The 16377-nt window shown below is 49.1% G+C and overlaps 2 long non-coding RNA genes across 5 annotated transcripts in view; both read left to right on the top strand.

The window, feature by feature from the left end:
- The window catches only part of LOC118656871, an 18623-nt gene extending 18222 nt beyond the window's left edge, over positions 1–401 (top strand). The window contains exon 4 of the long non-coding RNA XR_004967732.1: positions 53–401. This is a non-coding gene — a long non-coding RNA (uncharacterized LOC118656871). The remainder of the gene's footprint in view (positions 1–52) is intronic.
- Positions 402–4194: 3793 nt separating this feature from the next.
- LOC118656872 lies at positions 4195–7977 on the top strand. Of its 4 annotated transcripts, none has more exons than XR_004967734.1 (4): positions 4195–4527; positions 6265–7132; positions 7468–7575; positions 7803–7977. It is a non-coding gene; the product is annotated as an uncharacterized LOC118656872 (long non-coding RNA). The 4 variants fall into 4 exon arrangements; XR_004967735.1 differs by having other exon boundaries at positions 4198–4527; positions 6412–7132; XR_004967736.1 differs by lacking the exon at positions 4195–4527 and having other exon boundaries at positions 6094–6866.
- Positions 7978–16377: the final 8400 nt, after the last annotated feature.

The following is a 16377-nucleotide window of genomic DNA, read 5'->3' as shown; positions in this document are numbered from 1 at the left end:
CCTCCCATTGCCAGTTCCGGGCCCTGTCTGACATGCCCGCCTTCTTTTGCAGGCCAAGGAATACAAGATGCAGGAAAAGCAGTCCTCAGGTTACCTACATCATGTCCTGGTTACGACAGGAATTGTTACCTTTCTTTTCATTTTTTATTACTGTTTCACTTCATTTCTCACTGTTGAAAAAAATGCCGTTATGTCAAACTATAGAAACTGATCTCCCAGGTTACCCGAGGACCTACTCTATTATTGACAGGAATCCTTTCCAATCCCCTGGCCAAAAGCAGAAGGCTCCACCTTCCTGGGGAACGTGTGCAGCAACATGCTACACACAGCTTATATGTTGAGTATAAACAAGTCAACTTTTGAGCAAAATCAAAATTAATTAAATACACATTGATTGAGTGCTTATTGTGTGCCTGACTCTTCCAGAACCAGACTCTTTATCCCAGGATTCTGGGTCCTTTGAGACCCAGCCCTGGGGCCTCCCCACACCCAATCAGCCCCACCTGGCCCTCCCCCAGGGCTGCCTGACCTGATTCATCCTTCAGATCCAGGGCCGCTGGCTCTTCTGTGGCCTCCTCGGGGCCCGAAAGGGGAAAGTCACCTCTGTTTCTCCTCTACAACTCTCACAGTCCAGACCAGCTGTGGGATTGCCCCGCCAAGCTGTTTCCAGTCTCTGTGGACACCACTTTCTTTCCTCTGATTTAACTCAATTCTGATGCCAACAGGAGTTATTGAAGGCCCCACAGGTTAAGGGTTCTGTCCCACCAATCTGCCCCAACTTCAGATGCCAATCCCAGATAATGGGTCCCAGGCTACCCACAAATTTCTTTCCAGGGATTCCCACGACTTCTCCTTGGGTTCAATAATTTGCTAAACTGGCAGTCGGACAGCCCTCTCACAATCCAGGACTGCAGGCTCCTAGTGCTCACCTGCCTGCCTGCCTCATCGCCCCTAACTGCCCCCTCAGCCAGCCTGATCACCCCTATCCGCCTCTGCCTGTCAGCCAGGCTACCCTCAACTGCTCATCCCCAGCCAGCCTAGTCACCCTCAACTGCCCATCCACCAGCCTGGTTGTCCCCAACTGCCCCTCCTGCTGGCCTGACTGCCCCACACAGCCTGCTGTTCAGTTTCCATCCCGTTGTTTCTGTCGTGACAGACCCTGGCTTTTTATATATTAGGATATTCGGGGCCTGCTGAAAGTAAAAGACCAATCAGTCAAAATCCCATCACTTAAAAATTATAAAATATGAAGTGGCATTCCCCTCAACTGGCCAGACCCTTCAGCCCTGCACTGCAGAGCCCCTAGAGCAGGGGTGGGCAAACTTTCTGACTCAAGGTTCCACAATGGGTTCTTAAACTGGACCCGAGGGCCGGAACAAAAGCATGGATGGAGTGTTTGTGTGAACTAATATAAATTCAAAGTAAACATCATTACATAAATGATGTTTTTTCAATAGCTTTTTTCATTTCAAGCGGGCCAGATCTGGCCCGCGGGCCGTAGTTTGCCCACAGCTGCCCTAGAGGCACAGTGGGAGCTGATCACTGGAGGGGCCACAGAGCACCATGCAGGCTGAAGGTGAAAGGACTTTTTAGGGATAAAATAGGCAGGTTTAGGAAGTTTTAGGAATTAGGGGTTCCATGGGGAGAACCACAAGGCTGCAAAGCTGGGAGCTGCCCAAAGGTATACGTTCACAGAATAAGGGAGCAGCCAGGAGGTGTGCGTTTACAGAGTAAAGGGAAGGAAGCCACTCACTCAGAGAAGGAAGAGGAGGCCAAAGGGAATAGAAAAACACAAGGGAGAGAAGAGGGGAACCCCACATGAGGTTTAGTTCTGAAGCTGCTATAGACCAATCAGAGGGGATATCAGGACACAAAGAACTGCAGCCTTTATAAACCTTAGAGAAAGGGACTTAGTGGGACTCTCTCCCCCTCCCCACGTGGAAGTCTGTGCTTGTTTATGAATAAATTTCCACCTTTTCCTATACCACCTTTTGTCTGTGGCTTCATTATTCTAATGCACCTGGACAAGAACCCGGGAAGCTACCTTTGCATCCTGCCCAGTTCGAAATTGGAGTTTCAAAGGTGCAACAGAAACATTTGTGGACGAAAGGGGCCACATGCTAACCTGACAAGCTCAGGGGAGGCCTGCATGGCGGTCTTGCAGACTCAGAGACCTAAAGTAACCACTAAGGATGGTCTGAAATTAAACTTTAACTAAAAGCAGTTATGGTGGGTAGTTATATCCTAGGCCGGTATCGTCACTGACAAGGTTAACCTTTACATTAACTGAGCCCATCTGTTTCTTTGCATCTGTAAAAATAATACCCTTGAAATGTCTGGGTAACTTGTAACTTCCCTTTTTCTGGAGCCCTTGGGCACAACCTAATGTGCCAGGACAGACACCACAAACTCCTTCATTGTTATCATGTTATTGATCCTGCACCCACCTAAGTATGTGTCTACCATTTTACATTTTATCCAATCCCAGGGGTATCCCCCATCCCCCTCTTTGCTGTTTCCCGCCTCTCCATTGGTCTATCACCAATGGATTTCATGTAACTCACCTACATCTCTTCCTTTGATTGCAATGTATAAATACAGATGTAACCCACCATCCTCCAGAGCATTATCTCAATCCCTTGAGGCTTTGCTTCCCGGCAATTGTAGAGTTCGGCTCAAATAAACTCACAAAAATTCTTTACAGGTTTGAATGTTTTTATTTTAACTCATTCATGTACATATACTGTTGGCACAACTTCATAATATAAAAAAGTACAAAAAAAACTAAATGCCCATCTATAGGCTATTAGTTCAATTAACTGAAATAATCATGCATTAGAACAGGAACTCTGTATTCCCGTGGTTCTCAAGGCACACGTCAGGCAGGCTGCATGCTCAGCACGGTCAGCTGGGTAGGCAGATGCAGAAACACAGGGATGGTGGGTGCTGGGTGGGGGTGGGGGTAGGGGTGGTGGGTGGGTAAGTGGCGGGCGGTGAGCTTGATGGTTATTTTGTCTGTGTCAGGGGCCCTCCCTGAGGGTCCTCCCTGCCTGACTTTCACCAGGAGCCTCAGGCCCCTCCTGCTGGCCTTCCCCAGGATGCCCCTTGGCTGTTGTCCTGCCAGGCCCAAGTGTTACCTCCTCCAGAAAGTCTCCCAGGACTGAAGGCTTTTGGCTGTTGTGAGAATAAACAAGTAAGCTTTTCTGTCAAAGAACCATTTAGGCAGCTGCCATTTAGGTGACATGACTTACAGCTCCCCTGGGGGCCACCATCTTGGGCTCTGTCTTACCCCTCCCATCCTCTGAATTTGCCAATCACACAATAATGGGAAGCCGAGCTCTGAGCCCTGACCAATCAAGTCAGAGTTCAGAGTGAGGGGCAGGGCAGACCCCGTGTCAGGAAATAAAACCCCATCAGACTTCCCTTTCGGTGCTTTGACCTTGATTTCCAGCTGGGAGAGCACCCTTCTCTGCACAGGGGTAGATGGCCTTGCTGGTCCAGTTTCTAGTGTTTATCTCATTCCTGCTACATTTCTGTTTCTTTTTCTTTCTTTCTTTCTTTTTTTTTTTTGTGTGTGTGCCAAAAAGTTCATTAGATTTAGGCAGTTTTTTGGTTTTTTTTAAAATATATTTTATTGATTATTTTACAGAGAGGAAGGGAGAGAGATAGATAGTCAGAAACATCGATGAGAGAGAAACATCGATCAGCTGCCTCCTGCACATCTCCTACTGGGGATGTGCCCGCAACCCAGGTATATGCCCTTGACCGGAATCGAACCTGGGACCTTTCGGTCCGCAGGCCGATGCTCTATCCACCGAGCCAAACCGGTTTCGGCAATTTAGGCAGTTTTATGTAATCTCAATAATATCTAAATTTTGTGCATGGACAAACTTTAGTATAATAAAATTCTAACCCTTCCACTTTTAAATTATTCTCATTGGTTCCTCCCTGCCTCCCCCACCTCCCACCTACCCTGACAATCTCCTCCTCTCCTGCGACATTGTTGAGAGCATTTCTAACTCTGTGAGCTTCCAGGGGAAGGGCTTTGGCCAAAAAAGTTGGCTCCGGGGATTCTGAGTACGGGCTGCAACTGTGGGGCGGGGACTGGACCTGAAGCTCTGTTTGCACAACAGGCTCAGGGTCCTCTTCAAATGACTCCGAATTATGGAATCCTTGGCCTCAGACCTCACCACCCCCTGGCACTGCCCCTACTGTCTGGGGCTTCAACTATATTTCTCCTCTAGGAGCCACGAGGCAAGCCTGCCCAGGCATTGATTTTCTCCTCTGTCCCTCGCCCTCAGTTGTTCTTAGTTGACTCACAAAAAGCTATGTGTTAACTGCTTTTTCTTCAGAACAAGTGAAAGAGAAACAAAATAAAATGAATCACAATCACCTCAGAAAAAAAGGCACATGATTTCAGGGAAACCACAGGATACACACGGGGGAAGAGCAGGAAGCAAACTCCCTAGTCTGTTTCTGGGTCAGACCAGCCAGAGCAGGAGGAGAGAGGTTGGTTTGCTTCTCAAGGTAAGAGCAGGGGGATGGGCAGGGGGACCAGGGTAGGAGAGCTGCCTCACCAAGATGTGGGAGTCAAACAGGGGGTTCGTTTTCTGGAACAGGACGGCAGGCTCAGCCTCAGGGAATGGGGGCCGCAGCCAAGGGGGGCCTAGGTACAGCAGGGACATGATACAGGCAGGAATCAGATCTGCCTTCTAGAAGGGACAACTGAGGACAAAGGGTGAGAGCCAGGTTAGCCACACCCTGGCCTTGGAATGTGTGCCTTGGAATGTGTGGGGGGGCTGGGCAGGGAGTGTCAGTGGTCAAGGACCCCAGCTGTTCCTTTCTCTGTACCCAGTGGGGCCACCCTCACCCCACTACCACCTGTCAGATGGCCACCCCCTCAGGTCCTCCCCAGATGTGTCCCAGGGCAGGTTCTTATCCATGGGTCCTGCTGGGAGCAGTGAGTTGGGGGAAGAGGGGTGTCAGGAATTCTGAGCAGCCAAAGGAAATAGCCTGGTGGACAGGGAAGGGGAGGGGCTGCTGGTGAGTATCCCCATAGACCCCGGGGGCAGAGGAGAGGGGCCCAGGAGCCAAGCCTGGGTTTTCTAGGTATGGGGGTACAGCTGGAGGGGCTGCAGAGGATGGGCAGGAGGTGGGGCAAAGCCTGGGCTGGTGGCCTCAGGGGCTCCCTCACAAAACAGTTTCCCAAGGTGGGTGAGGAGACAGTGTGGGAAAGGCTCACCTGTCTGAATTCAAATAACGGACTCAGACACAGAAGTCTGGTGAAAATGAGACTTTTAAAACTTTCTCAGAAGCAGGTGTCCGTTGGTGCAGGCTCACCTGAATTAGCTGGCACGGGCAATATTTATCTTCTTGTGTGAAAGTCCCTCCAGTTCCTCTTTGGCTGAGTATATGGAGTTTACATTCTATCCCGTACATCGCTAGGTCTTATTGTCTCCTTTTTGTTTTTGTTTTTGTTTGTTTGTTTGTTTGTTTTTTAATTGGCTGAGGCCTTTTCTAGTTGTCTCCACCTCCCTTTGTCTACAGAATCTTCCTGGAAAATGTGCTACCAGCCAGGTGCACAGCTCTCATAATCTCCCCCCACCTCCCCTCCCACATCCTGCTTGTTCCGGGGAAACTCAGTAACTGACTGGCTACAGGCTGTTTCTTTTCTATGAAGATGAATCATAGAGGCATGTCTCCTACAACAGGAAGCCCCACCCAGGCTGAGGAGCTCTAAGGCAATGGGGGGAGGCGGGGGCAGGTGAGCTCTCCCCCAGGCCTGCAGAGGAGACTCCTGAGCCCAAGGCAAAGCTTGGCCCTAGGACTCCACAGACAACGCCCCATCCCTCCACCCCCAGAGAATGGGCCTGGTCCAGGGCCATTAACCCTCAGGTCTCTTGTTGACCAGGTGATCCCCTCAGAGCAGGATCCCTGTGAGGTTGGGACCTGCTTCTGCCTTGGAGGAGCAGATCCCAGAGGCCCTAGGGCAGTGGTTCTCAACCTTCCTAATGCCGGGACCCTTTAATACAGTTCCTCATGTTGTGGTGACCCCAATTTCATTGTTACAAATTGAACATAATTAAAGCATAGTGATTAATCACAAAAACAATATGTTATTATATAAGTGTTTTCCGATGGTCTTAGACGACCCATGTGAAAGGGCCGTTCGACCCCAAAGGGGTCGCGACCCACAGGTTGAGAACCACTGACGTAGAGGAATTGGAGTGTGTGGGAAGGTGACTTGCGGCGTTCTCCCCACAGGTGTGAGCTCTGATTTTTTGAGAAGATGATGGAAAAAGGAAGTTCCACACTCAGGCTCATTTTAGTGAGATTCAGCCAGGCCTGGCCATGCCCAGCCACCAGTTACTGGGACAAAAACAGGACTGTGGTCATTTCCCCCATTGACAGGGTGCACCCAGGACAACTAAGGGCCTATAAGGGGCCCACTGCTTCTCCCTGGGCTAAGACCCCAGGACACATGGGATGGGGCATCTCAAGCGACAGGCCAGGAGTTCTCAGAGGACCCAGGTGATAGGGCCAGAAACAGAATATTGGGGACCAACTGAAATTGTAAGTATTAATCATGCTCTGTTAACCATGATTGTTTTGTTCTGATGAAAGAAGGCACATTCTGACCTGGCTGGGAGCTCACCTGGAAATGCAGCCCATCATCCCCACCAGGGAGCTGCCTATTATCATGGAGAGATTAACAGCCTAGTTGTAGAAACCAGAGCCTGGAGCCCTTCCCATATCACCAGCCCTTTGAAGACCCCCAGCCTTTGCAGATGCTCAGGCCTTTGCAAATCTCCAGCCTGTGTTACCTGTAAACTGCCCACTTGGCATACCCTTGCCTACTTCCCCAGGTAATCTTTGTCCTTCTACCCAATATAAGCAGCGGGCTTACGGTGAGGTGCAGAGCAGATGTTTGGGGATGACCTGCTGCTCACCAACGCTGCCAGCAGTACTGGAATAAACGCTCTGCTGAATTGGCTCAGGGAGTGACAGCAGCACGGACCCCCTGATTGTCCGGTTACACAGGACCCCTCAGCCTCCATCCCCAGCTGGGGTGTCAGAAGGGCCACATCCCCCAGAGCCTGAAGGACCCTCTACAGTGTGCCCAACTCACCCTGTGAGCAGCTCCACTGTACACTTGCTTTCTCCCTCCAGCCCAGGAGGTGGAGAGTGCCATCCCCATGACCTATGAGGTGACAGCGCCCGAGGGCCAAGGGCCATCCTGAGGCCACCAGTTGCTCACTACAGAGGGTGGAGCAGAGCCAGCATCTGCCTTGAAGCCCATTCTTCCCACTCAGCTCAGTGGATGGGGCCATCTTGCGTGTTCCTCTTCCCTCTGGTCCCACCCGTCCTGTCAGCCGGGACCCTGAGCCCCATAGTCCCCTCATTGTCTCTATCCTGTGGGGTGAGCGGGGGTCACAGGTCACCATTCCCCTTTCTTCCTCCATATAGGGAGGGAGCGGTCTGAACTTCCTGGCCACAGGGCTCGGTGCACTTCTGTTAGTCGATGGCCCAGTGGCAGTAGGACTCATAGGAATCGGCCTCTTCTGCTTGACTAAGGTCAGAGCAAGCCTGGGATTAGCATCTGGGGAGGTCTGGGGCTGGGTGGGGGTGGGGTTTGGGGCTGCATATGAGTAAGAGGGAGGGTTGGGGATGGTTTTAAGGAGGCACAGTTCAGATCTGAGAAGGTATTGGGGCCCTCCATTGGCCTGGAGGTCTGGCAGCCCCTCCAAACTGACTTCCCATACCCTCCTCCCATTGTCTGACATGCCCACCTTCTCTTGCAGGCCAGTGAAAACAAGGTCCAAAAAATGCATTGACAGGAATCCTTTCAATCCCCTGGCCAGAAGGAGAAGGCTCCACCTTCCTGGGGAACGTGTGAAGCAACAGGCTATGCACAGTTTAATTTTGATTATCAACAAAGTCAACTTTTGAGCAAAATAAAAATTAATTAAATACACACTTATTGAGTGCAAACTGGGTGCCGGACTCTTCCAGAACCAGACTCTTTATTCCAGGATTCTGGGTCCTTTGAGACTCAACGCCACTACCTCCAGCCCTGATGTTAGTGGGGAAGGGCATGTAATAAGAATAGAGCCACAGTTGTCTGATGAATGATAGATGAGCAGTTTTCTTACAGACCCTGGAAACGGGAGGATGAAGAGGCCTATAAAATACCAAACACCCCGGAGCCTGGATGGGCCCATTACTCAAAGAAAAGGAAAACATTTTGAGAACAGACACATGACACGTTTTGATTTGGTTGCTGCACCTGAACCCTGACCCTGACCCCTTCCGGGAGTTTTCCTTAGGAATGCTGACCACTCTCGGGTCCCAGTGAAGGGGAAAATAAGACATTTGGGGGGGCGGGGGTTAGCTATCTGAATCTGTGCCAGTAACCTGCATTCTGATGCACACTCTTGCTTGCTGATAAACTCCATTCTTATCTGTCCTGCCTTGCAGAACCTTATGGCGGGGTCTCTCTTTTCCACGTCCAGCACGGAAAGAGAGTGGTCCGGTTCTTTGAGTAGGGGGGCTGGGGATTGAGAAAGGAAATAAAGAGACAAGACACAAAGATGGAAGGGAAAGGCTGGGACTGGGTGGGACCGCCGTCCTCTTCTGAGGGAGAGACAGGGACCCAGCACCGAAGCAGTGTGTTTATTTTATACCCCAAACACCAGGAGGTTTCACCAAAACTCAAGATAAAGGAGCTTGGGTGGGCCCAAGTCGTATTCATTCCTGGTGCTAGACTAGATTTACATATCAAAACCCACTCCCCAACACCTGGACAAAGATGGGAGTCAAGCTGAGAACACTTCTGCCCCTTTTGGTAAGATGCGTATCCAAGATGTGGCTCTGCCTGTCGCCTTGGGTTCAGCTGACAATTATTAAGGAAAAATGCCCATGTGCCTTCCCAGGGGCCCTCTACAGAACCTGTTTCCCGGAATACTCCAATTTTACAGAGACCATAAGCCATGAACCATATACAACCCCCTAAGGGGGTTGGCAAGCGCTGGTGTCAGACAGACCTCCAAGTGTAATCTTACTTCCCCCATCCCAACTCACAGGGGGCCACAAAGCCCGTGAAAAGTCTGGAAACCTGACCCATATTTGGGGGACAAAGGAACTAAGGGTATAAAGGGAAAGCTTCATCCATATTCATCGCTCAGAATTTGGAGACTGACTCCCCTGAGTCTTGGCACTAGTGCATCTGCAAATAAAGGCTACTTTTCTGAATATCCTCTTGAGTGCCTGGCTGATTAATTCTCCCGTGTTGTCTGGCAGGTTATCCGAAACATTAATTTGGTGCATTGGCCGAGAAAATACCAGTCGTGCTGCCTACTTAGGGCACCACTGGTAAAGGTCCACGGCTGGTCCATTCACCCGGGCCCCCCTGCAGACGGGAAAGGTGCACCTGCAGTGGTTTACTGGGTCCCAGTCCTCATCGGGCCTGGACGACCAGGACCCCCGCTCGCGCCCCCGTGGACTCCAAGGAGGACAGAAAAGCCCTTTCTGGAACCAGATGTCTGACCAGTGAGTTTTCCCCCAGGGGACCAGTTCAGGCCTATCTTTCGGGACAGAAGAAGTGGCTGATCACCAGTGAGGGAAAATATTTGCCTCAGTTCAGGGACTTTCCGTGGGCGGAAGTCAAAGCTCAGGCTGACTGGTGTGTGAATGTGAACGTAAAAGTCTGTGTGTAGCGAAAGTTGCCTTGTGTTTGTCCTGTGTCTCTGTTAACTGGGAGGAATTACACAGTTTAACTGCAAATATGGCAAGCAGTTCCTCCAAACCCACTGTTGTGGAATGTATGTTAAAGAATTTTAAGAAAGGTTTTACTGGGGATTGTGGGGGGAAGTTAGTTCCCTGGACGTTAAGAAAGATGTGTGAAATAGACTGGCCATCTTTTGGGGTAGGATGGCCAGCGGAGGGCACATTGGATGTCCCCACAATCAGGAATGTTTACAGAGTTATATCGGGAGACCCAGGTCATCCCAACCAGTTTCCCTACATTGATCAGTGGCTGAAAATAGCTCAGCTCAAGCCACCTTGGGTCGGGCTCTGTGTGTGTAAGGGGCAGAGTAAGGTTTTAGCGGCAGAAAAAAGAGACAGGCAGGAGAAGAGAAGCAGGCCCCTCAGAAGGAGAACAAGCCTCCTGTTCTGCAGGAACCCCCTGAGGAAGCCCCGCCAGTTTTACCACCTCCACATGTGGCACCCAGGGCTCCTTTGCCCGGTCAGGGAAGCTTAGATACGCCACCTCCTTCTGACTCTCCAGAGCCAGTTGGATGGCACTTGCGCTCAGCTGATCAGAGACCCAAGCCACCCCCAGCTTTTCAGATGCCTCTCTGGGAGACTCAGGGTCCCCACGTGCTTGGAGAAGATGGGGCCTACAAGAGGGGGATTGGTCTTTTACTACCAGCCTTTTACCACGACCGACCGATCTCCTGAATTGGAAACAGCACACTCCCACCTATTCTGAAAACCCTCAGGCCATGGTAGACCTCCAAGAGTCAATTGTCCAGACCCATACGCCCACCTGGGTTGACTGCAAGCAACTCCTTCTCACGCTTTTTAACACAGAGGAGCGCTTGAGAATAGTAACGGAAGCTCAGAAATGACTCCAGACCCAGGGCCCGGCAGGGATATTGACACAGATAGATGGGCCGGGGAGGAGGCCCTCCCAGATGAGGAGCCCAGATGGGAGCCGAACTCAGAAGACAGAGGGACAGGCTAGAAAGATAATGACTGGCCTTCCTCCAGGGGCTCAGGGCCAGAGCCAAGAAGCCCACCAATATGGCCAAGACCTCTAAGGTCTTCCAGAAACCTGATGAAAGTCCAGCAGCCTTCTTTTTTAAAAAAAAATATATATTTTTTTATTGATTCCAGAGAAGAAGGGAAAGGGAGAGAGAGATAGAAACATCAATGATGAGTGAGAATCATTGATTGGCTGCCTCCTGCAAGCCCCCTACAGGGGATTGAGCTTGCATCACAGGTATGTGCCTGTGAATATTTCTCTCTTCTCTGAGTAGAGAGCAGTCTGGTTCCTGAGTAGGGGCGGCTGGGGATTGAGAAAATGAAAAAAAAGAGACAGACACAGAGATGGAAGGAAAAAGCTGGGGCCAGGTGAGACTGCTGTCCTCTGATGGAGAGACAGGGACCCAGAGCCAATACAGCGTGTTTATTTTATACAGAAAAAAAAAAAAAACAGGAAGTTTTACTAAAGGTCAAGACAAAGGAGATTATGTGCATTCTTGGATGGGCCCGAGTCATATTCATTCCTGGTGGTTGGCTGGATTTAAAAAACAAAACCCACTCCCTAGCACCTGGGCTGAAGGTCAAGCTGACAACACTCCTGCCTCTTAGCAAAGCATGCTTCCAGGACGTGGCTTTGCCAACACCACTGGATTCAGCTGACAATAATTAAAGACATGCCCATGTGCCTTCCCAGGTGCTCTCTACATGTGCCCTTGACCGGAATCGAACCTGGGACCTTTCAGTTCACAGGCTGATGCTCTACCCACTGAGCAAAACCAGCTAGGGCCAGCAGCCTTCTATGAGAGACTCTGTGAGGCATATTGAATTACATTCCTTTTGACCCTGAAGCCCCAGAAAATCAAACTACGGTCAATGCAGCCTTTTAGGTCAGGCTCAGCCCAATGTAAGGAGAAAGCTACAGAAGCTCAAAGGATTTGGGGGCGGGGGGGGGGGGGGGGGGGTAATGCAACCAAGCTGATAGAAATGCAAACAAGGTTTTCATCAACCAAGACAGGGCAAATAAGGAGGAAGCAGAGGAGAGACTGAAAAAGAAAGCAGCCTTGATAGCGGTGGCTTTAAGGAACCAAGCTCCCAGACAGAGAAAGGGAAACAACAAGGACCCAGGCCAGGGAGGAAGAATGGAGACTTTATACCTCCCAGTCAAAGGACTCGCCATTAGAGCCTGAATTAGAGGGAGAATTCCCTGCTCTGGGCAGAAGGAAATCCCCCTGGCCAGGCCAAGGACCACACCCCAGTACTAATTGACTTGAAGCCTGGGGCACAGCCTGTCAGAATCTGCCAATATCTGATTCCAAGGGATGCAGGCCTAGGCATGTGCTCTTGGTTGGAATTGAACCCAGGATCCCTCAGTCCGCAGACCAACGCTCTATCCACTGAACCAAATCAGCTAGGGCAAGGTCATGACTTTTAAACGCTTATACCCTCTGATTGAAAAACAGCCACACAGTGGAGCTGGTAGCCACTGCATCCAATCGTTAACAATGGCAGGGGGTCTTGGGCACTCCAGAGAAGGAAATCAAGAGAGTTCACCATACACACACAAAATATTGCCCTAGTTCTGTGGTCACAGTGTCGGCCCGAGGACCGAAGAGTCGAGGGTTCAATTCCAGTCAAGGACACATACCTCAGCTGCAGGCTCTATCTCCAACCAATCAATATGTCTCTCTCACATCAATGTTTTTCTCTCTGTGTCTCTCCCCCTCCCTCCCACTCTCTCTAAAAATCAGTGGGGGTGAGGATCAACAACAAAAGCAGTTCTCAGGGAGAGGTTTACTATAGCTGGTGTGCAGGAGGGAGTTAGTCCGGAGGGAGAGGAAGGATCGGCTGCTCCCAAACAAAGGCTGGGAAACAGTTTAAAAGAAGTTGCGGGGTAGAAGATGAGGTCTAAGTATGTAGAGGGGAGGACTCTGACACTTGTGCAGTGGAACCACATGCTTTTTCTTGCAGGGCATGTCTCACTAGCATGTTAGATCTCCACCCAGGGGTGTGTGTTTTAGCATTTAAATGGGGGAGGGTCAGCGAAAGGACAGTCTTTCTCGAAAGTGCGCCTGTGTGAGCAAAGGGAACGAAATTTAAGCTCAGGAAGTAAATCTTGCAGGCAGCAGGGTGATTCTTCAGCCTAACTGCTAATTGGCTGCAAGAAGAAGGGAAATCACTGGGGAAATTATGGGTTCCTGGCTTCGTGCCAGCTGGGCCCAGGCAGAGACCTGACTATCTCACAATGAGGTCAGGGTCGACATTAAATACAGCTCAGTGATCTCTACAAGTATTGTTTAAACAATTAGTGATTTTAGTGCGAAAGAGGTTATGAGAATATGCAGAAAATGCATGTCAGGGAGAATCAGGGAGCTAAAGATATTTTAGTTTCGCTTTTTGGTATTTAAAGTGAAATTATGTGCCCTGACCGGTTTGGCTCGGTGGCTAGAGCATCGGCCTGCGGACTGAAAGGTCCCAGGTTCGATTCCGGTCAAGGGCATGTACCTTGGTTGTGGGCACATCCCCAGTAGGAGGTGTGCAGGAGGCAGCTGATCGATGTTTCTCTCTCATCGATGTTTCTAACTCTCTGTTCCTCTCCCTTCCTCTCTAAAAAATCAATAAAATATATTTAAAAATAAATAAATAAATAAATAAAGCGAAATTATGTAAAATAGATGAAATTATGGATATACTGTACAAACAATTTATGAGGGGGCAACTCTAATATACCTATCACTTTCTTGATCCTCAATAAAATTTACCACCTAAGAGTGTATAATTGTGTGGTTCTTAGTATATTTACAAGGTTGTACAACCATCACCATTATCTAATTCCAGAACATTTTCATCACCCCAAACAGAAACGCTGCACCCATTAACAGTCACTCCTCATTGCCCCCCAAACTTCCTGGGCCCTGGCAACCACTACCTACTTTCTGTCTCTATGGATTTGACTAATCTGGACGTTTCAAACAAATTGACTCATTAAATGTGCCCCTTTTTTGTGACTGGCTTTTTTTCATTCACATGTTTTCTGAACTCAGGTTCACTCACTTTGTAGCGTGTATCTGTACTTCCTTCCTTATTGTGACTGAACTCCTGCCCCGGTTACAACATTCCTGCACTGGTGGGGCAGGGGACTGGCGGCAGAGGGGGCGGGGGGAGTCCTCAGCCCCGCCTGCACCCTCTTGCAGCAGACATCCCCGAGGGGTCCTTAGGCTCCCCCCACCACCGCTGCGCTCACCAGCCAGAAGCTGGGCTCCCTGCTCCTTAGCGCTGCCTCAGGGGTGAGAGAGGCTCCTGCCACCACGCTGGGCTTGCCAGCTGTGAGCCTGGCTTCTGGCTGAGCGGCGCTCCACCTGCGGGAGTGCACTGACCACCAGGGGGCAGCTGCTGCATTGAGCGTCTGCTCCCTGGTGGTCAGTGCGCATCATAGTCCCACAGTTTTGATTTGCCTATTAGGGTTTTATTATATAGGATTATAGGATAATATTACATTGTAAGGACAGACCACATTTGTTTATCATTTGATGGACATTTGAGTTCCTTTATATTTGTTTCACTTATAAATTATTATTTTTACAAAAATGTTTTTATTGATCTTTAGAGAGAGGAAGGGAGAGATAGAAACATTCATGATAGAGAAACATCACCAATCAGCTGCCTCCTCCAGGCTCACTTACTTGGGATTGAGCCTGCAACCTGACCGGGAATTGAACTAGTGATCTCTTGGTTCCTGGGTGGAAGCTCAACCACTGAGCCATGCCAGCTGGGCTGCTATAAATTATCCAAATGGCCTTGTGGCTAAATCCTTGTCACCTCAGGATAGGCCAAGTAGTGAAATTCCAATAAAGCAAGAAGTCAGAGGATAAACAGGTCTAATTATTAAAAAACTGGGGTAGGGTGGGAGGGGGCAGGCGAGGACCAGGCAAACAAAACAATGTTTCATTCCTGTACCCGTTAGCTTTGTGCTTTTCCTGGTGAAGGTGAAGAGCAGGTCATGGTTTCACTCAGATTTCCCTCCCGAGGAGACTTTGTGACTGATGTTCTCCGATGCTCCTGGCAGCCAGCAGGGGGCGAGCGTGCCTGGCCCCTGCTCAATCATTCGCACCAAGGAATCTCCTTAGTAGGAAGTTCGCTTCCCCCTCCGTTTCAAACAGATCTCCAATCTGAACTCTTCCTAACTTTTGCTCTAAGTATATTTTACAGGCTTGAGAAAAGTACTGATAAGACACCTCCCTAAGACATCTGCCAGACTGTCTCCTGGAAAGCAAACTGTAACTTTTCAAGACAACCCCCCTGGTATCCGCCTCCCTTCCTTGTCACTTAGCAGCAACCAATGCTTAAAAGAGCCGGCCACTCTATTCCCTTCCCTGTATTGACTAGCAGTACTTGGCCTTTTCCTCTCTTGGAAAGTAAAATAAACTTCCTCTCTTCAGCTCTTCTTTTAGTTGTGAATTCTTTCACACCCATGTCACCAGCCAAACCCTAACAGATAGCAACTACCTTTAAACAGACGATATAACTGAATTATATATTATATCTTTTTCTTTTTTCTTTTTTTGTCTCCATCACTGCCCCTAGCATATAGGCGCTTAGAGGGCAGACTCTTTTTGTTCACTGAAGTTCCCAAGATCAGAGTACTGAGTAAATAACTATCGGACACTTGTTAGATAAATAAGTTCCCAAACATGAGACAATCAAATAGAAAAGGAGATACTATCAAACCACTAGGAAAAAGTAAAGGCAAATGTTATGGGTTAAATTGTGTTCCCTAAAAACGAAAAAAAAAAGAAGTCCTGTGAATGTAACCTTATTTGGAAACAGGATCTTTGCAGATGATTATGGTAAGATGATATCATTGGATTATGGTGGGCCTTAATCCAATATGACAAATGTCCTTATAAAAAGGGAACATTGAGCCCGGCCAGTTTGGCTCAGTGGTTGAATGTGTCGACCCATGAACCAGGAGGTCACGGTTCAATTCCAGGTCAGGGCACATGCCCGGGTTGCGGGCTCAATGATCCTCTCTCATCATTGATGTTTCCATCTCTCTCTCCCTCTCCCTTCCTCTCTCTGAAATCAATAAAAACATATTTTTTAAAAAGGATACATTTGGACACACACACAGGGAGAATGCCATGTGAAGATAAAAGTAGAGATGCCCATATAAGCCAAGGATAGAGGCATGGAGCAGATTCAGCCCTCAGAAGGGACCAGCCCTATGGACACCTTGATCTCGGTCTTCTGGTCTTCAGCACTGAAAGACAATACATTTCTACTGTTTAAGTTCCCCTGTTTGTGGTACTTTGTTAGGCATCTTTAAAAAACGAATACAGAAAATATCAAATATTTATCCAAGTCACTATGGGAAGAATTTGCTAAGGATAATTCTTTAAAAAGAACAACTCTGCCCAGCAGGTGATGCTCAGTGGTTGAGCGTCCATCTATGAAACAGGAGGTCACAGTTCAATTCCCATTGCGCAGGTTGTGGGCTCAATCCCCAGTAAGGGGTGTGCAGGAGGCAGCCGATCAGTGAGTCCCTATCATCATTGATGTCTCTATCTCTCTCTTCCTCTCTGAAATCAATAAAAAATTATTGTTTAAAAAGAA

The sequence above is a fragment of the Myotis myotis genome, unplaced genomic scaffold (assembly GCF_014108235.1).
Source record: "Myotis myotis isolate mMyoMyo1 unplaced genomic scaffold, mMyoMyo1.p scaffold_m19_p_5, whole genome shotgun sequence".
Taxonomy (NCBI): Eukaryota; Metazoa; Chordata; class Mammalia; order Chiroptera; family Vespertilionidae; genus Myotis; species Myotis myotis.
The sequence above is the reverse complement of the archived record's forward strand: the minus strand, read 5'-3'. Positions and strand labels throughout refer to the sequence as shown.